We start from the raw sequence: 24,031 nt of genomic DNA on the forward strand, positions 1-24,031 counted from the left end.
TAAATTGGTTATCTCCACACTATCAAAAGCTTCAGCTACTGATTTCTGCAAGCCAAGCTTCTGTTCAAAGCATAAGAATAAGGCAGTCTATCTCCCGCTTTATTTTATAAAATAACACTGTGATACTTCGAGTCTTCAATTTAAATCTATTACATTTAACATTTAGAAAACTTTTATTGTTTAATGCAATTTTATTTGCAAGAGAAAAAAACTCATGCTTAGCAGTGAGGTGAAGTACTAAGTTTCAGACAAAACTAATTTTTTCAAGGCACTCCAAACGCAGAGACGATAATTAACTTATTACTATTTTGACCTATAACAGCTGCTACATTTCTTTCCAAAATAAATAACTCACCATGAAGCAAAGGTATAAGCTTTCAAAACAAACCTCTTTTTTGATGGATTCTAAATCCTTCACACTTGCAGTAGCAACATTTATTTGAATCTTTTGCAATTTAGACTTTTTTATTGCCATGTCGGAATTTCAAAAAAGAAGAGGAAAGGAAGAATAGGAAATATCTATTAAAATTATAGCAATATTTGAAGATTCCTTCCAAATTGTTTGCTTCTACCCACCTACCCATATCTTGTCTACACCTCCACAAACTATGCAACTCTGTGTTACTTATTTGTTCATTCACAGTCTGTTTGGATCTTACACCATCCAAAAGTTGTCAGGTTTACTAAAACATAACCAACAGAATGTTGTATATTAAATCAATTAAAGTGATGCAGTACTATACATGTTATCACAGTAGAGATTTATTTTATTTATTTATTTACAGTATTTATATTCCGCCCTTCTCACCCCGAAGGGGACTCAGGGCGGATCACAATGTACACATACAAGGCAAATATTCAATGCCATATGAACACAGAGACAGAAACAGAGACAGAGACACAGAGGCAATTTAACCTTCTCCAGCTTCCAGCTTCCTGAGGGTATGCTCGATTCCGGCCACAAGGGGAGCAGCTGCTTCATCATCCACTGTGGCGCCGACTTCCTCATTCCAAACGCTGCCAGACGATTTTTATGATGTCGTAAATTAGTTAAATTAGCCTCCCCACATAAGTGGTGCCTAAATTTCCTACTTGATAGATGCAACTATATTTTGGGTTGCTTAGGTCAACAATGAGCAGGGCTATTTTTTATTTTAATGGTCGGGTGCTCACTCCTACACGGGCTGGCCTAGAACTCATGAACTCTTTGTCATAGTGATTTACTGCAGCTGGCTACTAACCAGCCTGCGCCACAGCCTGGCCCTATTGATTTCAATGAGGTCGACCCAGTTAAATGAATGAATATGTATGTATATATGTAGATATAATTTATATCATACCTTTGTCCTTGTGTAGAATCCAAGGTAGCCATCAAGTAAAATGCAACACCAATTTCTCTGTTAACTGCTAAAGAGAATCCAGTATTTCTGAAAAGTTCCTTAAAATGGGATGGGGGAAGCTCAGATGGTCTAAGTGATTTTAAGCATAGGGGCCAGAAGGACACTGCAAAGTGTGGGGCCACCATCAGAAAGCCTCTTGTGCTAGTCATCCTTGAAATGGCTACAAGATCTTGACAGACAGAACTCGAAAAGTGACTATGGATCCAAACATATCTATATTCAAATAAGACTACGTAATGTAAATACCACCTCACACACCTTAAAAGTCAGCTGCTAGAGTGGGTGAAGGAAGTCTATTCGGCTTCCAACCAAGGTGCAAGGAAAATGAGAGTTCTAGCCCCAGCCCAGCATCATGTGACACTCCAACAATTAGAAGCAGGACCACTGTTGTAAATCCTTGTTGCAGTCTTGTTCACATGCAGGACTGGGGTGGAAATGTCATCTTCCATGTGCCACAACTGGAAGCTGAATGGATCTCCTTCATTCAACAGCTGGCTCTTAAGGTGGCCTGAGGAAGAATCACACCAGGAGATGTTACTCAGGCCCCTTCCACACAGCTGAATAAAATCTCACGTTTTCTGCTTTGAACTGGAATATATGGCAGTGTGGACTCAGATAACCCAGTTCAAATCAGATATGGGATTTTCTGCCTTGATATTCTGTGTTATATGGCTGTGTGGAAGGGTCCTTAGTAATACAGACAAAACTAATTAGTGGATCTAGGACATCAGTGCTGGACTCGAATACCCATCACCGAAAATTACCTATCTTGAAAACTGATATAAAAACATAACTTGACAAACTTAATATTTACCCAGCTTTGGAACATACTCTTAAAATCGTATGAAACACACATATGCATACACCCTCATACATTCAAACCACAAATAGTCATACTGCCCCAACCAAATAGTCATACTGTCCCAAGGGCCATACTGTGGCGCAGCTGGTTAGTAGTCAGCTGCAATAAATCACTACTGACCGAGAGGTCATGGGATCGAAGCCCGGGTCAGATTGAGATCCCGACCATTAATAGCCTAGCTCGCTGTTGACCTAAGCAGCTCGAAAGACAGTTGCATCTGTGAAGTAGAAAATTTAGGTAATGCTTTATGCAGGGAGGCTAATTTAACTAATTTATGACACCATAAAACTGCCAGCAGCATGCAGAAAGGAATGAGGAAGTACTACCATCAAGGTCACAAGTGGAGGATAAAGTGGCAGCTCTCCCTGTGGCTGGAATCGAGCATACCCTCATGAAGTCGGAAGCGGGAAAATGTTAAATTGCCTCTGTGTCTGTCAATATGTCGCATGTCTAATGGCATTGAATGTTTGCCATGTATATGTGCATTGTAATCCACCAAAAGTCCCCTTTGGAGTGAGAAAGGCGGAATATAAATACTGCAAATAAATAAATAAATCATGACTCTGGCGACCAGGGTTTGATTCCCTGCTCAGCCAGGGATAGCCACAGGTTGACCTTGGGTGAGTCACATATTCTCAGCCCTAAAAAAACACCTCTTAAGTATAGGAGGAGCAATCTGGCTTCAACAAACCAGATGGAAAAGCGATATGAGGGGCTGAACAAAGAATAATAAAACCATACATTACAGTGTTAATATGCTATGTTCAACTATATTCTTTTATGTGAGATGGAACAATGGCGATAACATTCAGCCTGCCATAGTACAACTTTGAGTGCCAGGATGAAAACTTAACTGCCAAAACATTTACCCAAACTTTTTACTGTGCTATTAAGATGAGAACTGCAGTTTGACAAGAAAAACATATACAAGTGAAGGTGAAAACATTACATGCCGTGTCACAAGCAAGTCAAAACAATTCTTTCTCTTTTAAAAATAAGTCTTCTTAGTTATTAACAGTTGCAAGTCATCCAGTTTTCATATCTCCTGGGCAATCTGACAGTAATGGAAAGGGCTCCCTCCAGAAAAAGCCTATATTGCATGATCTCAGCATAAATATCAGAGATTGTGAAATTTAAGAACATCCTCCCTATGGAATCCTAAATAGTATATTATTTTCTTAAAGCACGTGAATAAAAACAAAATAGGGATGTGCCCACAGAAGCTGTCAGTAAAACAGACAGATATACTAAGAAAATGTTAGTGGGTGTGAAATATTATTTCATGGCAAGGTCCTGTTTTAATAAGCCCAATGAAAAGCGGCCATAAATTTCAGATTTCTAAGTTTTTATTTCAAGCCAAGTTTCAACTTTCTTTGTATATCCTAGGCTTTGATATTGGATCTCACAGCAGGAACAGGAAATATGAGTGGCACGTATTCACTATTTTCATACTTTTTGGCAATGTCAAAGCAAGGGCTCTCTGTGGCATGGACAGTTCACATCTATCACAACAGGAGGGATTTGTGATACACTGGCCGGTTTGGTGTTGGAGCACAATATACTTCATGCCCCCTTAATTTGGTATATTTTTATAATGCCAATGCTAAAACATAAAGCGTAGGCCTCATGTGATGCTACCCACAAATACCAGCTTCATATTCCCATAGTGCAATGCCATATTTATCTATGGAACTGCATTGTGGAAAAATTAAAATAGTAGCAAAGGTGTATCTGGGCTATGGCGCAGGCTGGTGAGCAGCCTGCTGAAATAAATCACTCTGACCATGAGGTCATGAGTTCGAGGCCAGCCCGTGGCGGGGTGAGCACCCATCAATTAAAAAAATAAAAAAATAGCCCCTGCTCGTTGCTGACCTAGCAACCTGAAAGATAGTTGCATCTATCAAGTAGGAAATAAGGTACCACTTATAAAGTGGGGAGGCAAATTTAACTAATTTACGACATTGGAATGAGGAAGTGCCATCACAGTGGATGATGAAGCAGCTGCTCTGCCCTGTGGCCAGAATTGAACATCTCCTCAGGAGAAGGTTAAATTGCCTCTGCGTCTGTCCCTGTCTCGGTTCTATGTGTATATGGGCATTGAATGTTTGCCCTATATGTAGATAATGTGATCCGCCCTGAGTCCCCTTCGGGGTGAGAAGGGCAGAATATAAATACTGCAAATAAATAAATAAATAAATATCCAGCTGAATGGTGTATAATACGCTTATAGCAGAACTGCTGTCAAGATAACTACCACTAATGTGAGCAAAGCAACAACAGCAACTGCAGATAGCCAGATGGACCAAACCCCGCCGCTAGGTTAATCCCCCTCAAATACATTGAACTATGTGAAAATAAACATAGCAGAGCTAGCAACTTCAGTCATGTGGTCCTGGCTGGTGTTCCTGTCAATACCATACTGGGAAACCCAGTAAGTCTAACACAGTGGTTCTCAACCTTCCTAATCCCATGACTCCTTAATACAGTTCCTCATGTTGTGGTGACCCCCAACCATAACATTATTTTCAATGCTACTTCATAACTGTAGTTTTGCTACTATTATGAACCATAATGTAAATATCTGATATGCAGGATGTGTTTTCATTCACTGGACCAAATTTGGCACAAATACCCGATACACCCAAATTTGAATACTGGTGGGGTTGTAGTTGATGGGATTTATAGTTCAATTACAAATCAAAGAGCATTCTGAACTGCACCAACGATGAATTGAACCAAACTTGGCACACAAAACTCCCATGACCAACAGAAAATGCTAGAAGGGTTTGGTGGGCATTGACCTTGAGTTTTTGGAGTTGTAGTTCACCTACATCTAGAGAGCACTGTGGACTAAAACAATGATGGATCTGGACCAAACTTGGCACAAATACTAATATGCCCAAATTTGAACACTGATGGAATTTGGTGGAAATAGATGTTGACATTTGGGAGTTGTAGTTGCTGGGATTTATTGTTTATCTATAATTAAAGAGCCTGATGAACCCCACCAATGATCGAATTGGGCCAAACTTCCCACACAGAACCCCCACGACCAACAGAAAATACTGGTCTTTGGCGACCCCTCTGCCATCCCCTTGCGACCCCCCCCCCCCCCAGGTGTCCTGACTCTCAGGTTGAGAAACGCTGGTCTAACAGAAGGAACCTTGTATGTTTGCCAGGGAGCCTAATGAAGGAGATTTTCCCAGTTCAGGCCCAAGCTTCAGACTTTGCCTCAAAAAACAAAAGGAAGGGACCATGATTCAATCTTCCTATTCATTTCACAATGATACTGCTCACAGCTTATTCTTTCAAGGGTTTTTAAAAAATCTCCCTTTTGACTACTATAATTGTGAATATAGCAGGGCCCACCAAAGGGTCAAGGACTAATTGTTAAGAAGTGATTCTGACCGGTATCAACATTTTTTTATGTCAATCCTTACTTTTTTAAAGTACAATTGTGGTGACAGAGGGAATATGATGACTTAAGAATATTAAAGTAAAGAAAGATTCAGAGAGAAGATAAAAATGTGGGCAAAGCCTTCATGCCCTAAATCAATCTCCTCTTTAAAAACATTACTTTATTTACAGAAGTTGGCACTCTCATTACAAATAGGCAGAAGTTTCTAATTTGGGAATAAATCATCTTACTAAACCAAGACATATCTGGTGCCAACAATTTGCTGACAATAGACAAAGTATCTTTAGCTTGGCAACATTTGTTTATAGTTCTTATATAGCAGCAAAAAGCTTTGTTTTTGTTTGCCTTCAAGCCAGTGTCTATTACAGTAGAGTCTCACTTATCCAACATAAACGGACCGGCAGAACGTTGGATAAGCGAATACGTTGGGTAATAAGGAGAGATTAAGAAAAAGCCTATTAAACATCAAATTAGGTTATGATTTTACAAATTAAGCACCAAAACATCATGTTATACAACACATTTGACAGAAAAAGTAGTTCATTACACATTAATGCTATGTAGTAATTACTGTATTTACGAATTTAGCACCAAAATATCACAATGCATTGAAAACATTGGCTACAAAAATGCGTTAGATAATCCAGAATGTTGGATAAGTGAGTGTTGGATAAGTGAGACTCTACTGTATTGACAATTCAAAGGGTTTTTCGTCAAAATATTTGTTCAGAGGGGGGAGGGGGCTGGCCTTTCCTTGCCTTCTTCTGAAGCTAAGCGAGTGTGACTTTCCTAAGACCACATAGTGGGTTTCCATGGCCAAGTAAGGATCTGAAACCTGGTTGTACAGTACCATCAGTGAGGAAGGGGACATGAGAGAAGCCTCCAAGCAGGATGGTAATAATAATAATAATAATAATAATAATAATAATTATTATTATTATTATTATTATTATTATTATTATTATTATTATACCCCGCCCCATCTCCCCGAAGGGACTCGGGGCGACTTACATGGGGCCAAGCCCGGACATCAACAATATAAAAACAAAGCAATAAAACAGATCAATCAACAATAAAAACAAGTCATAAAAAATCACATACAAAAATATAATGATAAAATCTTGGATTGGATCCAAAGGAGCTGGGCCAAAAGTGCAAGTTATGTCGATATCATCAGGTAGGGGTGGTTACCCAAGTTGTCATGGCCATTAAAGTGCTGGGGAAGGCGTACACAAGGCACTATTTCTGGATAGGCAACAGGTTGATCCTACTAGATCAGTCGCCAAAGGCCTGTTGGAAGAGGCAAGTTTTCAGGCTCTTCTGCAAGGAGAGGAGGGTAGGGGCCTGCCTGATCTCCCTGGGGAGCGAGTTCCAGAGCCGGGGGGCCACGATGGAGAAGGCCCTCTCCCTCATCCGCACCAACCGCTACTGCGAGGGAGAGGGCCTTCTCTGGTAACACATCTAGGTGTTCCCTGGGCACTGTCTCTGTAGACAGCCAATTCTCTCATACCAGAAGCGACTTGTAGTATGTTCTCAAGTTGCTTCTGACACGATTAAAAAAAAATCAGTGAAGAAGACATCCTGAATGTAGTGAACCTTACTGAAAAGAAAGACTTCCAACAGAAATTATCAGAGTCATCCTGGAGGAACTAGAAAACTCTCAAAGAGAGATATCCTCTCTAGGAATAGGGCTGCTGTATGTTTTCCAGGCTCTCTAGGAATGTTTAGGTCCTCTAGGACAACTGTATGGTAACTTCTGGTAGATGTATAACATAAAATAACCTGGCGAACTAGAAAATTCCTAGAGGATTTATTTTGTCAGATGCTGGCAGGTGAAACCACATGTACCTATTCCTCAGATACAGATGTTGTACTACAGTCCTCAAAACACTACCTCATGCTGGCTCTCTCTTGAATATCTTTCAAAGTGCTAAACTGATAGTTCCCCACTCTCAGACTTTCTATCTAAATAAGACAGAGCATACAAAGAAAAGGAAAAAGGAGGGAAGGAGAGCAAGTCCAGCAGATACTGCCCATTCTCTTCCTCTGTGGCAGTGGTAGGTGACATGGAAGGAGAACCTTTGATCATCGATTGAGGCTAGACACTATAGAGCTTAATGGGTTGTGGATAAACAGCTAAATTTCCATTTAATCCCATGCATTTTATTTACAAACTCCCCTATAAATGTGGCAGAAAAAAAAGCCCATGCCTGGCAACAAGTCTCCAGGCAGGCAGATTAATTTAAGAGAAGCAACTATAAGTAAACCAATCCAGTTCAGGTCATGGAAGATGAAGGGAGGCGCAAGGTTTCAACTGGCCTGGAGGTTCTTACATGAAACCAGCAATCCAGATAACCAAAGACAATAAGATAAAGACAAACCCAGTCCAGAAGTCTGGAGATCTATGGTTGGCTGATTCTAAATGCCAGGTGCTTGACTAGTTTGTGTTTCCTGTCTAACAGATGTTGACGCCTACGAAGCTGCTCCTTCTTTTTTCACCCAACCTTCAAAGGAGAGGGGTAAGCTTTTAGCATCTATCAAGAGGAAATCATAATCTGGAACCAGAATCTGAACTGCATTACATCTACAAATTCCAATCTATCAGCAAAGGTATGAACAAAAATGATGCCTTCATGGTACCCCACATGTATTAAAAGAATAACTGGTTTTTGTTTTAGTAACTGGCAAAAAGAGTACATAACTGGTTTTTGTTTTAGTGTGAGCTTTCTTGGATACAAACCCATTTCTCCAGAAGCAGTACAGTGTGACATTCAAACCTCAAAATATAAAGCATATATTCAGTTGTGGGAGTAGAGTGCGATGGAATGTATTAGAAACCAGAAAAATGCAAGTGTTGACCCTCACTTTACATTTTCAAATGCTGAGTAAGATGATATAGGTATTTCAGATTATTAAAGTGGTTAGTGTCAATGTACAAGAGCAATAGAGCTCCTTACCAAAAGTCAGTTTCCTTAAGTTCAAAACCTTCACCCTTTGTTCCATGTGCTGTAGCAAGAGCTCTTTCTATGTAAGGAGATACAAATCAAAGTATGCTTTTTTTCCAGTTGCCATCTATGTAAATTAAGAAAGCCACTACTGGTCGTAAAGAAAGGCGTTGGATGATAATACATCATCTGAGAGATCAGAGAAAGCATCACTTTAGTATGCACCAAAAGGCATGTGCTCCCTCTTGGTAATAAGTTTGGCTCTAATCCAATTTGCAACCCATCAAACTAGATGCTGCTTACATGACAGATATATATGGTCCACTCTGTGTGTGTGATTAAAATGTGTCATTACTACCATTTTGGAGCTGAAAAAAAACAGGTTGGCTAGCAAGCAACCAAGTGAGGAACCTATAATCATATAACCCAGAAAATCATGGCAAAAAAAAAAATCCCAAAATATCTGCTTTGAAACTTGGTTATCTGAGTCCACACTGTCATATATTCCAGCTCAAAGCAGAAAATGTGGGATTTTATTCAGCTGTGTGGAAGGGGCTTGAGCTACAGTCCTTGGCTGGTGTGATGTTTTTGATCTATTGTGTAGATTTGCTCTAATCTGAGAAGAACATAGAACACAAGTAGTGGAGCATTAGCATAGAAGATGGCACGCTTATAAACCTGATTACTCACTATAGTCAGGAAATCAGGCCTTCTAGTTCCAGAATGTCAGAAATACTGGTATGGGTATAACACCCAACAGAGCAGAATGTGAAACCTTTGGCTCTGTTTTAGATGTGAATTCCCAGAAAATCTAGCAAGTATGGCCAATGGTAAGAAATTACGGTAATTTTAGTTCAGCAGTCCAAAATACCTGGAAAGCCAAAGGTTCCCCATTCCTATAATAAAGCCTACTCCACTGAGGTCTATGTCAGGGGAAATCGTCGCCCTGGCCTATTGATGAGTCAGGTCTCACCTTCTTCCCATCAGTCAGACCACTTAGGCATCCGTGAAAGTGGCACCAACAAATGACAGCTCAGTTGTAAATTATCTGCTGATCCCAGCGGTTCTATAGGCTTTATTTACAAGCTATTTACAACTTGTAAATACCATCACTCTCTGGACACATGTTCCCTCAGCAAGGACAAAACATGCCACGTCCTCTTGGCTTGTGGAGTCCGTTATCAGTGCAAGCAGGCACCTCCTTATATTCCACAGTTCATGACCAATGTTCCATCCCCATAGTTGAAATGGAAGTCTTGACCCATTGGCCCTCCGGGCAATCAATCAGGGCTGGCATGTAATTAACTCCTTGGCTCCTGGAATGCTTGCCGGAGCACATATACACAATCCAACAGCAACAATTGATTGAACATTTCACACTATAACAACCAGAACACTAACAGTCTACATCTCAATCTCAACTCCACTTTGAAGACAGTGATTATGTGGATATAATGATTACAATAAAAGGTTGGTCTTTCTCCCGCCTTCATTCCTCATGGATAATTTGTTTAAATCCTTTTGTTGCTTTGTAGAGATGCTTGGGCCAGTCAGACTAGAAGCAACTGATTTTAACCGTGTACCATGAATTCCATACTCTAAAGATGACCTTCCTTTGGCTTTCCATAAAGTTAAAGGTACTGGTTGAGCAAGAGACTAAGCTGAAGTCATACAGTACTTTGTTGCATGTTTCTTATAAGGAAACAGAGACAGTGATACAAAGAAACATTTTCAAAGCCTGTTTTTCATGTAGGCTTTTGACTGAATTCCTTTATCAATGCCAATGAATAATAGATAAGACAGAATTTTTAAAAGCTTGACTTTTTCATCTATGAAAGTTCTAGACACATCTCTTTAAATTAGTGCTTTTGTAATGATTTCACAGTATTTATTATTATTATATTTATTTATTCCCTGCCTTATCTCCACAAAGGAGACTCAAAGCGGCTTGACAAAAGCATTAGCAAAGAATTTAAGGGGCCGTGATGGCACAATGGGTTGTGCTGCTGAACTGCTGACGTGAAGGTCGGCAGTTTGAATCCGTGGGACAGGGTGAGCTCCCACTGTTAGCCCTAGTTCCTGCCAACCTAGCAGTTCGAAAACATGCAAGTTATCGCTTCGGTGGGGAAAAGCAAAAAACACGTTCCAGGCAATCATGCCGGCCACACAACCAGGAGGTAACAATGCAGGCTCCTCGACTTGAAAATGGAGAAGAGAACTTCCCTAAAGTCAGAGACGAGCACCGCCTCCAAAGCTGAAAATGAAAGGAGAGGTCTTTGCCTTTGTCTGTGTTGTGTGTCTCATTGTCTGTGACTGTGTGTCTCATTGCATGTGATTGTAAATAAGGCACTGAATGTTTGCTTTGTCTGCTTTATATATACTTTAATAGGTTATGAGTCCAATCAGGGAGAAGGGCGGAATATAAATAAAGTGTATGATTATTAGTATTATTAATTTAAAATATTCAAATATACAAAAATTAAAACATAATTAAACACAAACAACAGTAAAAAAAATCAGTTAAAATCCACCAAAATATAAATAAAAGTTTAAAAAAACCAGAGTATTAACTGACGTAGAAGATTGAAATCTCATACAATTTTTTAAAGAAAACACTTACAAGAGCTCAGGAACCTGAATGTAAGACCACAATATACCTTTCCATTACTGTATCTTAATTCCCCACATCATTCTACATATTGTATAACACAGTTAAGGTCTTTTTCTGAAATTGCTTAGTGAAATTTAACAGTCTAGTCTATGTGTACTTGGCTCACATTCATGTGGCAATTACTGTTTAGTTATGGTGCCTCAGGTATGCCTGCAGGTTATCTCTTTACAAGAGGCGCAGACCCTTGAAGAGGAAGACCCAGATGAAAAAAACGGGAGCTCCTATTTAAAACATCAACAACAGAGAAAAAGGCTAGATGCTTTGCACGTACACAATGCATACCCCAACAGAGGATAATGTGATGGTTTCTGCTTCTCCCTTTTAACTTGACATGCCTGTACACATTAAAGGTTGTTTTGTCTTTGTTCCTTTGGATGGATTTTAAAAAAACGCTTTGGAGGTGGTGTGCAAGAACTCACAATACTAACCTGATTTTGATACTCCAAAATGCATGGAGTTTACATAGGAACCTTATGTAAGATATTCAACCAGAGGAGTCAGCTATAGCAGAGCACTTGATGAATCAATCAGGACACAGCATATTATTTGAGAACACAGAAATGCTGGACCACTCTAACAACCATCATGTTAGACTACACAGAAAAGCCACTGAAATCCACAAGTATGTGGACAATTTCAACAGAAAGAAAGAAACCATGAAAATGAATAAAATCTGGCTACCAGTATTAAAGAACTTTAAAATGAGGACAGTAAAAAATAAAGAATAAAGAATAAAGAATAAATAAAGAATAAAGAATAACACTCTGAAAACAGAGGAATTCCAGACAGGAAGCAATCAGGGTCAGCTAACACCTCCCAAGAAAGGATTCCTGGGCAGGAAGCAGACAGGCTTTGGAGCTGTTAGGCCATTTAATGCTAATCAAATTGGCCAATAGCACCATCACACTTGCCTCAAACAGATAAGAGTTCTTTCTCCCACCCTGGACATCATTCCACAGATATAAACCCCACTTGCCTAGTTTCCAACAAACCTCACAACCTCTGAGACTGCCTGCCATAGATGTGGGCAAGATGTCAGGAAAGAATGCTTCTGGAACATGGCCATACAGCCCGGAAAACTCACAGCAACTCACAGCAACCCTTATGTAAGATACTTAGGACTCCTTGGAGAAAAAGCAGGGTATAAATGTAATAAATCAAAGTTGACTTACAAGCACAAGATTTGGGAAAAATTCATGCCATGTACTAAAAACAAACCTTCTGTATGAGTGATAGTATTTTCTGAGAGTATAGTAATATCACATCTTCATATTTTGTGGCATTACCCTCAAAGTATCTTTCTGACTGGAAACCGATCATTTTTCAGTTTCAAAATATGACGTTCATGCCCAGTTGAGTTTTTCAACTTCCCTCATTTCTATAGATGAATTTGCATTTTAATGTATGAAATGAATCTCATAAACTGGGCTAGGTCTTCTTGTCACTATCATTAAACTACTACTACTTTTACTACTAAAATGTCATGTCATGATATCTAAATAAAAGAGAGATTACGCCCCAGGAAACTACATCTGCTGAGTGACTGTGTGATTTCTGACCATGTACTGTGTTCTGACTACATGCTAGAAAGAACATATATTATCACAACCCATACATACAGTTTATTCAGTAAATTTGAGGATGGGTTTCCACTACCTGGTAGCTTTAAAAGGACTAAATACCCTAAAAGCACCAAATCATGTCTGTTCTTAGATGCTAAACAAGGGTCAGTTGTAAATAGTACTTAAATAAGAGATTGCGAATGAATATACCAGGTGTCGTAGGCCATATTTCAGAAGAAGGAACTGGCAAAACTAAGTATTCCTTGTCTGTGAAAGCTCTATGAAATTCATGGGATTGCCATAAATCAACAGGCAACTTGAAGGCACACACACACACATAGCAAGTTACTACGGCAGTTAAAACGAAATCACAGTGCTATAAATGCGTAGTGTGAAAGAGCTCCTGGACTTGGCCCAGCACTCTTCCCCAACTGTATCAACATGTCAACTCTGACACCAAACATTACTAGATACATTATGATTGTGGAGATTTTCCTCCTTTATTGGTACAAAGTACACATAAACAAGAGCTCTGTCCCCTTTGCTGCATGTTCCTCTACAAGAGAGACAAAAATGTCTGAACCAGCATGGCTCTTCTTAGTTCTTAAAATTAAATTAGATTCTGTAAATATCAATTTTAATAGTAGTAACAACTAAAATAATAACAACTAACATTAAATGTCAATTGTTTATATGTAATACCATATATATAAGAGTATTCAGTTTTACGTCATAACATACATTAAGAAGATTGACAGATTAAGCAAATGAATTCACATGTATCACTGGAAAATTCAACTGTTTGAACCAACATTATTTTTCTCTCCAGGTTGCTTCGTTGTAAATAATTTCACACTATTTTAAAGTGTTCCCATTACTTTCAGATGTCTTAACACAATCTACATTCAAACATACGTTGGTCGGGTCACCATAACACCTACTTTCCTGTTATACTCCATTGTTGCCCAAAACTATGAAGCAGAACAATCAGGGGACACATTTTCTATTTGACAAAGGCAGATTTAATCTCTTCCTATCACCAAAAAGGCAATTTTAAAGAGCACAGGCACTTACTCATTCTAAATCAGAAAGCCGACACACTAGAGTGACTACATATAAGGCAGCTGCACAACCGTCTTCCCTTATTTAGGTCGTCAAGAGTTCACCAATATTCACATGACAAAGGAAAAAACATTGTCTTATAAATGTTCATTCTTGATTGACTCGGTTTCATTTACTGTATGCTACTAAATCATTACTGAATACTCCTTGCATAAGAAAAGCTTATGAAATTATTGTACACACAAAGAGACCACCGTTTGGAAACACACGAAACATAGAAGGAAATTCCAACAGAAGGGGGGAAAGTAGCAAGTGACGGGGACTAATTGCTTGTTAACTAACACTTTTCAAATTCTGCTTTCACCAACAATGACACTGTAGAATTTTTAATACTCTCTGTAGACATTGAGGCTGTGGAGTCACACAATCATTTCTGGGTCACTGATTTACAAGTGGGTCACATCAAGAAACTAAAGATTCAAGCCTCCTCAAGTAAAGCATTTTGTCCTCTTATCTAACAGCCATCCACAGACTGCAGCAAACCAAGTCTCCTGCCCAGTGAGTCATGCAAAAAAAGCTGTAACATGCTGCTAAAAACCGTATTGAATTGGCCAGATCTAGCAAACAGTAGATACATATGATGCACTGAGCAACAGCTAAAACAGCTAGAAGCCAGAACTGGGAAAATTTCCTTTTTTGGACTATAGTTCCAACAATTGCCCCAGCCAGCATTGCAACTGAGGGATTCTGTGTTTTCTAATTTTAAAAAAGTCGTTTCCAAGTTCTGCCCATAACTACTGTGTTTAGAATAGTTAAGATGGTAGAGGTTATTAATGAGGAGATTAGGTGAGGCTGCAGCACTATACTCTAACTTGCCACAACTGGGAAGGGTAGTAAAAATGGAGACTTTGGTAGGATCAGAGGGAACATACAGCTGCATTTATAGTTAGTTCATTGGGACTTTTGGCCAGTTTTCAAACAGTAAATCATCCAAAAATTGAAAACAAATTACATTTGGCAGCTGCTGGAGCCATGTTTAGGGGTTCTAGGAGACACATGTAACCAATTTTTGTTCAGCAGGTATCTCTCTTCCTTTCCCTGGGCAAAATAGAGACTCACGGCATGCAGGTAAGGGAAGAAGCCAGCTTAATGCCGTTTCCCTTACCACTTTGATCCAGCCCCTCTTTTTGTGTTCCATGATCTCTGTTCTGCCCAAGCAAATATGAGTCCTGAGGGGAACAGAAAGACACTGCACACACACAGGAAGAGAAGGAACCAGATCCAGCAGGCGAGTGAAGTTGAGGGTATACACAGGGCCAATTCTCCTCTTCAGATTCATTGATTCATTGACCAGGGACCACTTCAACAGGGATCAAACATTAGTACCAAAAGGGTTACGAATCAGTTTTTGGTCAACTTTAGATTCAGTTTGGTTATTTCGGGTGCGGATTCAGAAAATTGCATTGGATAGACCACATCAACTCCAGTTTCTGATACTGAATATGTCATCCAATAGTCGCCACCTGCTCGCCCACATAAAAACATATGTAATAATCTAGAGATGATGTGGTCTATCCAATGCAATTTTCTGAATCAGCACTCCAAATAACCCCAGGAACAGGCCTAAAAACGAAGACACTATGGGTTGGGCTGTGTTACTATCTGTAGTAGCAATAGTGAAGCAACTGACCATATTTTAGTTCTTGTGGACCACTGGTGATCCACAAACCACAGGTTGGGAACCGCTGATTTATGGGAATATTCTGCCTAATGGTTCCAGTGGAACTTTCACTGACTTGTTAAATTCACCCATAAGATCATTTTTCTCCCACACCAAATGGCTAACAAAGAGATGCAGGAAGATCAGTAGATAGAATTCTGATTAAGACCTTAAAGCCTTTCTTCCTGCATGTGATCCTGATTCTTGTTCCCACTGAGACAGGAGTGCTCTGGCTGATCTACCTTATAGCTTGGTTGTAATGATAAATAACCAGTGACATTAAATGGTTGAAGTAATGGAATAGGACATGAGAGACCCAGATTCTAGACATCACTGAACCATTAGATTGCCAATGTCTTGGAACTAGTTACACTCTCTCAGTGTGACCTTCCTGATAGTCTTGTCAGAATAAAATGGGGAGAAGGAAAGCCATACATGTAACTTTGAGCTCACTGGAAGAAAGTCAGGAAAGGAATATGAAGATGGAGAGAACATGCCTATTGCCTTGAGCTCACTGGAAGACAGGCGGAGTATACTTTGTTGTTGTGTACCTTCAAGTGGTTTTCCACCTATGGTGACTCTACCACAGGGTTTTCTTGGTAACATTTGTTCTAAAGAGATTTGCTATTGTCTTCTTATGACTTACATAAGGTCATCAATGTGTTTCAGAACTTCATGGGGATTCAAACCTTGGTCCGACACTTAAACTGCTATTTCCCATTGGCTCCCTGGGATATACACACTACCAGATGTTAATTAAATAATCAGAAATGCAAACGCATCTGATGTTTTGCAAAAGTCAATGCAGTTCTATACTAACACTGCAGTTGTGTTCACAGTTTCATCCATCTTCCATTTGTAATGGCTGGTACTTGCACAAACACAGCTGTGCATACAGAACAGAGGTCTAATGACATTTCCCCAGCAGATGCATTATTCCTAAACTGATGTTAACTTAGATAACACAAATATAAAGGGTGGGGGAGATCAGTAGATGGGAATTGATGGGTAAGAGTAAGGGGTGCCTAACGATTCTCACAACTATCATTTTTAAAAAAAAATCTTTCTAAGTATACTCTTGAGGGAATTTTTCTTTTCCTAATGGTTCAGTCCTGCAGATGTCCCTGCACACCTGTGCGTTTTGGAAATTCCACACATAAATACACAAATTTCCTTTCTAGTGTCTCCTGCAAGTTAACAATCAAAGGAACCAGAAGGGAATTCTGTGTATATGGCATATTTTGGGAACAATATCACACACGCTTGAACAGCTTCTGGCTACAGTATCAAGTCCTGTTGTAGTTAGAGATAAGGACAAAGATCTGGATGCAAGGTCTAAAAGTCATAGCAGTAACAAAGCAAAGCAAAGAATCTATCAAAGAAAGTGTATGTGAGAAGAATTTGTTTTGGAGATGAAGCTTTCTTAAAGTTGGAACATATTTCTGATAGACCATCGACCTACATTAATCATTTTGAGAAACTACTGCTCACAATAAAAGGTATGGTAAAACAGCAGTTTTAAAAGGAAGGCACCAGTCAAAAACACTTTGGGAATCACAACGTCAGAAAATTGTTGAAATACTACTGGAGTTGGATCAACAGACAGAATTCCAACATCTACTTGATAATGGAAGAAACAATTGTATACATTTTTCAGAGCAAAGCCACTGCTGAATTCTTCTAGGTCTGACTACTGGAAATGTGGGGAGAAGGGAGTGGTCCAGTTTCTATTTTAGAAACTGTGTGAAAGGCATATATTTAGTGATTAGTTGTGAAATCAAGTGAGGATAATCATTGCCTCTCCGTACAGTAGATGAGCTTCAAACCTCATAGCAACTGGTACACAGACAACATGGCAGATGGGCTACTCGAAGAATTGGCTCTATGATGAACTGATTTGGTCATAATACTGTCAATTGACCAACAGTGTGGTGCAAATCTTGTAAAATATTCCTTTCCAGTAAAATTCCCGAGATGTCATTTTTATCTTTTTTTAAAAACAAAACTCATTACAATTCTACTTATTAAAAATATCAGCCATGAGGATTATTTCCTTCCCCCAGTATCTGCAGCAGGTATAACAAAGCACTTATTAGCCATTTGCTGGAACTACAGGCATTTCCAATCTGATTTATCCCACTGACTGTTTTTACATCACAAAAGCAAACAATGGGATCAAATATTGCACTGCATAAGGACGTCCATGTTTCCATCCTGATTACTGCTGGAACCAGGGAGTGTTGCCTCAAGCAATTCAGCTAGATGTATCGGGACTGGGACTGAGGTCTATATTCTTTTTAAAATTATTTAAGCAGTTAATTTAGAGCAGGTTTCACATGAGTTTGAAACGCCTCTCATTCATCTCCACAACAAATTGTTCTTATATAGGCTTTCCCTACTAGGATGTGATTATTTGCTTTGTTACTGCTGAGACTTCTAGACCTTGCATCCAGATATTTGTCCTTATCTCTGACTAAAACAGGACTTAATATTGTAGCCAGAAGCTGTTCAAGCTGGTGTGATATTGTTCCCAAAATATGCCATATACACAGAATTCCCTTCTGGTTCCTTTTCTTGTTCTCAGGAGTAAGCAACGGGGTTGTTCAGAAGACACATGGAACCAATCTTTGTTCAGCCAGGTATCTCTCTTCCTTTCCCTGGGCAAAATAGAGACACACGGCATGCAAGTAAGGGAAGAAGCCAGCTTAGAATCATAGAATCATAGAATAGTAGAGTTGGAAGAGACCTCATGGGCCATCTAGTCCAACCCCCTGCCAAGAAGCAGGAAATCGCATTCAAAGCACCCCCAACAGATGGCCATCCAGCCTCTGTTTAAATGCCTCTAAAGAAGGAGCCTCCACCACAGTTGTTCCGTGTCCTAGTCTGCTTAACGTCGTTTCCCTTACCACTCTGATCCAGCTCCCTTTTTTGTGTTCCATGAATCTTTGTTCTGCATGAGCAAATATGAGTCTTGAGGGGAATAGAAAGACACAAAAACAGGAAGAGGAGAAGGCACTGGATGAGTTGGTTAAGTGATGGCACAGGTATGGACAGGGCAGGTTCCTCGTTGTTATCCTATTTTCTACACGTCTTTGTTCAACTCAATATCTCCATTCCTTTTCTGGGTGAAATGGAAACTCGTGGCACATAGGTTAAGAGAGGAGTGAGTACCTTGCTATGGTAGAGTTTCGCTTATCCAACATAAACGGGCCAGCAAAACATTGCACATGCGAAAATGTTGGATAATAAGGAGGGATCAAAGAAAAGCCCATTAAATGTCAAATTACGTATGTGGATGTGAATTTTGTAAATTGGATGGTGGTCATCCTGCTTGTCAGAAGAACTGGTTGAATTCCTTGTTGTGGTGATACGTTTTGTTTTTAGTTGTTTGTAATTTGTGTAGTTCTTTGGTTTCATTAAAAGGTAAGTGATCATCTCTGCAATATGAAAAAAACAGAATGTGCTGTCATTACATAAATAAAAATGATTTGGTCATGTTCACATTACTCTCCTGGAGGGTGGCATTTCCCTATTCCCCTTTGGGGTCTCTGGAAGGAACCAGATATGGAGAGATGTGGTACAGCATTAACTCACAGTTTTTCTTGAGGTTCAGTCCCACTTTGTGTGTATAGTTTTAATCTCATCTGCCTTCCCACTGCCTGGAGTGTTTGAGTGCTTAGGATATGAATATTCTGATAATGGATAATAGGATGGACGCTGTGCAGGCCGGATGCTATGCCTGACAGGAAAAGTCTGCACCGGCGATGTCTCGCCTGTCCCGGTGGGCACACAGAGAGGCCCACTGACTGCGTTGGATAATGCAGAACGTTGGATGAGCGAAGGGTGGATAAGCGAGACTCTACTGCACTTCATTTACTCTATTGATCTGGATCCTCTTCCTGTGTTCTCTGAATCTCTGCTCTGCCTGAAGAAAGGAAGATGTGTACCAGAGGGAACAGGAACACGTGTCTCACAGGAAAAGGAGGTGGAACCAGATATTCTGGGTAAGTGATGTACAGACACACAAGAGGCCAGTTTTCTCTCTTCTTCTGGTTTGCCACATGATCCTGATCCCTCAGTATCTTCCTTCCTTTGCCTGGGCAAAAAAGATATTTGTGTCACACAGGATGAGAAAAAGAGAATAGATTTACAAAGTAAGTGTGTTGGGACCACAGTGGGGCACCCATCCTCTCCGGAGATATTAGCATTGTTCAACTTTTCCAGAGGAGGTATATCTGTACATTCCACCAAAATGGAGGGATGAATGTATCTAATATTTCAACTAACAATATGCACACATGCATACCTAGCTGCTTTGTAGACATATGTCTACAACTTTGACATATGTTTTTTTTTCATGTCAGGAGCGACTTGAGAAAACTGTAAGTCTTTTCTGGTGTGAGAGAATTGGCCATCTGCAAGGACGTTGCCCAAGGGATGCACAGATGTTTGATATTTTACCACCTTTGTGGGAGGCTTCCTTCATGTCCCCACATGGAGCTGGAGCTGACAGAGGGAGCTCATCCATGCTTTTCCTGGGTTGGATTTGAACCGGTAACCTTCAGTCGGCAACCTAACCCTCAAGTCAGCAGTCTGCTGGCACAAGGGTTTAACCCTTTGTGACACTGGGGGCTCTTGACATACGGTGATCCTGTCAATGCAAGATTGCTAGGTCATCAGCAGCCCTTACTCAGGCCCTGCAGACTCAGGGCCCTGCATCTCTTGACTGAGTCTGTCCTCTAAAATGTGGTCTTCCTTATTTCCTCCTGCATTCTACCTTACCAAGTGGTGATATTTCCAAAATACAAACTCCTCCATTTAGTCTTCTAGGGAGAGTTCAGGCTTGATTTGCTCTAGAACCATTTCTTTCTTTCTCCATTTAGCAGTTCATAATAGCTGTAGAAATGTTCTCAGGCACTGCATTTCAAATGAATTTATTTCCTTTCTATCAGCATTCTTCATTGTTCAACTTTCACAAACACACATAAAAATTCAAAATAATGGCACAGACAATCCCAACTTTAGTATTCAGTTATATATCTGGATGATGTCCAGTTTCTTCTTAGCTACCCTTTCAAGTCCTAGCCTTCTTCTAATTCTTGGCTGCAATCTCCATTCTGATTAATGAGTGAGTCAAGACACAAAAATCCCAAACTATTTCAACGTCTTCTTCACCTACTTTAAAGTTCTATAAATCATCTGCAGTCATTATTTTTGTTTTCTTAAGATTCAACTGTAATCCTGTCTTTGCATTTTCTTCCTTGACTTTCTCTCAAATTGTCTTTATTTCAAGTTATATGCCCAGCCCTACTTGGCAACACATTGACAAGCATTCAGTGCCCAACAAACCTGTAGAACAATGCCAGTTCATTCAGATGCTTGATACCTACTGATTCAAACTGTCAATAATGAGTTCTGAATCATTCAGATGTTAAGCTTTAGCAAACTGTCATAGAGAGTCAGTCCAATAGCACAGCAGCAAACCAATCAAATCACCTTCTTGTATATAATGAAATAATAGGCAAATTACTCAACCAGCTTTGCTACCTTCACTGTGTATTTTCCAGGGGACCTCAGGATTTGTGGTACAGTACTTCAAAAAGGGTTATGCAAATGGTTTTAGGGGTTTATTTTCTTGGTTGTTGCTCTTACAAATAGAGAACCTCTTTAGAATTAGACATATATATGTAAACTGAGCTATAGTTATTGCATGTATCTCAACACTTAGTCCCAGGAGAGGAAAACCAGCAGTTGTCAGCATGTTTTGACCTCTCAGTGTTCAGTCTTTCTGCAGTGCATCTAATTTGTCTGCAAGCCATTCTTAGGCAAGAGCTCAAAACTAAAAAGGTCACTTTAAAAGGCGAGACATTAATTAGATTATCAAGAGGATGTTTCTTAACAGAATATCATTCTGAATATTCTAGGGAATTCTGAACCATTCCTCTGCCTGCAAGGAAGAGCTGGTAAAGCTTAGGATGTCAGTATATACTTATGCAACACAATCTATACAAAGAGAAAAAGAAGAGGAATGCACTTACCATTGGGCTGCTTTTTGTTTCTCTCTCTTCTTCCTTCTCTTCATCTTCTTTGAAAGCAGGGGCTCTCAGGATTAAAAACTGCAGCACATAAATAGTAAGCAATTTGATTAAACATGGGTTTGAAAGAAGTGCTAGCTATCAAAGGCATAACCTCATTTATTTCCATCCATTAAAAAAATCATGAAATGATTAAGAGAGAAGAAAAAACGCAACTCAAACTTCATGCTCACTGTAACCAGATTACTCATGCTGACTCACAAACCACCACTTCCTCTCCTCACATTCTCTAAATATTTCAGAGTATGACTAGTGAACTTCTCAGGATATCTGTAACCCAATTTATTCCAGGAAAGAGCCATTGTAGTCCATACCGTAGGAGGGAAACATTTTTTACACTGAATAAATGAAGACATTCTGTTTCCTCTTCTGTTTCATTCAAAGGAAGTAAGTGCACCCTAAAGTGAATGATGTATTTTCAAAGGTGTGATTCCCACACCAGCATAACTGAGGGTCCTTTTACCAAAAGTATTATTCTTGACAGTATGCAGGAAGGTATTCAAGGGCTTCTTGCAAAATGGGTGGCTGTACACACCCCTAACCAAAATATACATTGACTGGTTATGGACAGGATTTTATACTCTGTATGTGTGTTGTATGCCCTCAGGTTCAGAGTTATGATGACACTAAGGTTAACCTATATACAGTGAACCCTTGGTATCTGCAGGGGTTTGGTTTCAGGAACCTCTATGGATACAAAACTTGTGCATGCTCAAGTTCCATTATATACAATGGTGTAATAAAATGGTATCCCTTATATCCATGAGAAAATCAGTATTTGCTTTTGGAAATTAAAAAAAAGAATTCAAACAATGGATGGTTAAAGCCATCAATACAGAATCCATTGATACGGAGGTTTGGTTACCACAGGGTTTTCTTGGCAAAGTTTGTTTAGTGAGGGTTTGCCATTAACACAATTTGCCATTAACAGAATTTGATCTGACCAAGGTGACTCAGTGGATTTCTCTGGTTGAGCAGGCATTCAAAACTTGGTCTCCAGACTCCTTGGGCATATCTGCACTGTAGAACAAATGCAGTTTGACACTACTTCAAATGCCTTGGCACAATGCCATAGAATTATGGAAACTGCAGTTTCACAAAGTCTTTAGCCTTCTCTGCCAAACAGTGCTGGTGTCTCACTAAACTACAACTCCCAGCATTTCATAGAATTGACCAGCTTTTGTTAGGCCACAAAAAGCCACACACAAAAGTCATTTGAACAAGAATGCCTCAACATGTCAGTGACAAGCCTCACATCCATCTCTGAAAAGTTCCCAAGCAACAGCTAAAATATAGGAAACGGTGATAACTGTATCGCTGTACAAAGTCTATTGACAAGGGGACGAAGTGCAATTTGAAACGTAATTGCTTATAACCAGAAATATGGCTGAGGCGCAAACATGCCACCTCTGCCTTAAGACTGGTGTGTGTGCCTTCCAACTGTTTCCAATTTATGGCGTCCCTATCACAGCGTTTTCTGGGGCTGAGAGTGTGTGACTCACTTGAGGTCACCCAATGGGTTTCCATGGCTGAGCAGGGAATCAAACTCTAGCCATCAGAGTTGTAGTCCAACATTCAAACCACAATGCCATGCTGGCCTTAAAAAGATTCAAACAAAATAGCTGGGTATTATTTCTGCTGCCATGGTGCACATTTACATTAGCAGGACTGAGAGAAAGCTTTTAATAGTGGGGTGCTCTGGACTACCACAAGGCCAAAAGATCCTGTTTGGTTCTTTGAATAATTAGCTGCATTCACATCAACAATAAACAAGTGCAGTTTATCTTTTAAAGCTGATGGTTAGCACCCTTCTCTCCATCCTGCAATTACTATTGTTTTGGCTGCTGAGGGAGAAGATGAGCAGCCGCAAACAAGGAATTAGCTGCTGCTGAACTTAATTTCTGCCTCCTTCCTATTCCCTTGTGTGTTGTGTCTTATTTGAGTTGTGAACCGGATAGCAGAGAAAGCTAAAATATATCATAAATCTGCATTTCATCCGTGGGTTTTAACTTGGATGTTAACTCTGTGTATCTTGTTGTATGTCGTTTAATAGTGTTTTCTCTCTTGTTTTAAAGATGTTGTATTCCACCTTGAGTCATAGGGAGAGGCAAGTAATAAATTTGGACAGGTTGCTTACCTGTAACCATGTTTCTTCGAGTGTACTCTGTGAATTCACACTAATGGAGAGGCTGCGCCTGCGCAGGTTCCAACGGAAACTCTTCCCAAGCTGAAGTTTAAATTTTGGCGGTAGCCACGCCCCTCCGTCCCCGGAGGGCATATAAGGCAGCCCTCGGCG

General features: G+C 39.8%; 1 long non-coding RNA gene across 4 annotated transcripts in view; it reads right to left on the reverse strand.

Annotated features, from left to right (window-relative positions):
* LOC103280578 (uncharacterized) overlaps positions 1-24,031 on the reverse strand; it is a 248,778-nt gene that overhangs the window by 214,925 nt on the left and 9,822 nt on the right. For all 4 annotated transcript variants that reach the window (XR_001730880.2, XR_010002941.1, XR_010002940.1 and 1 more), the window contains exon 2: positions 21,679-21,756. This is a non-coding gene — a long non-coding RNA (uncharacterized LOC103280578). The remainder of the gene's footprint in view (positions 1-21,678; positions 21,757-24,031) is intronic.

The sequence above is a fragment of the Anolis carolinensis genome, chromosome 1 (assembly GCF_035594765.1).
Source record: "Anolis carolinensis isolate JA03-04 chromosome 1, rAnoCar3.1.pri, whole genome shotgun sequence".
Taxonomy (NCBI): domain Eukaryota; kingdom Metazoa; phylum Chordata; class Lepidosauria; order Squamata; family Dactyloidae; genus Anolis; species Anolis carolinensis.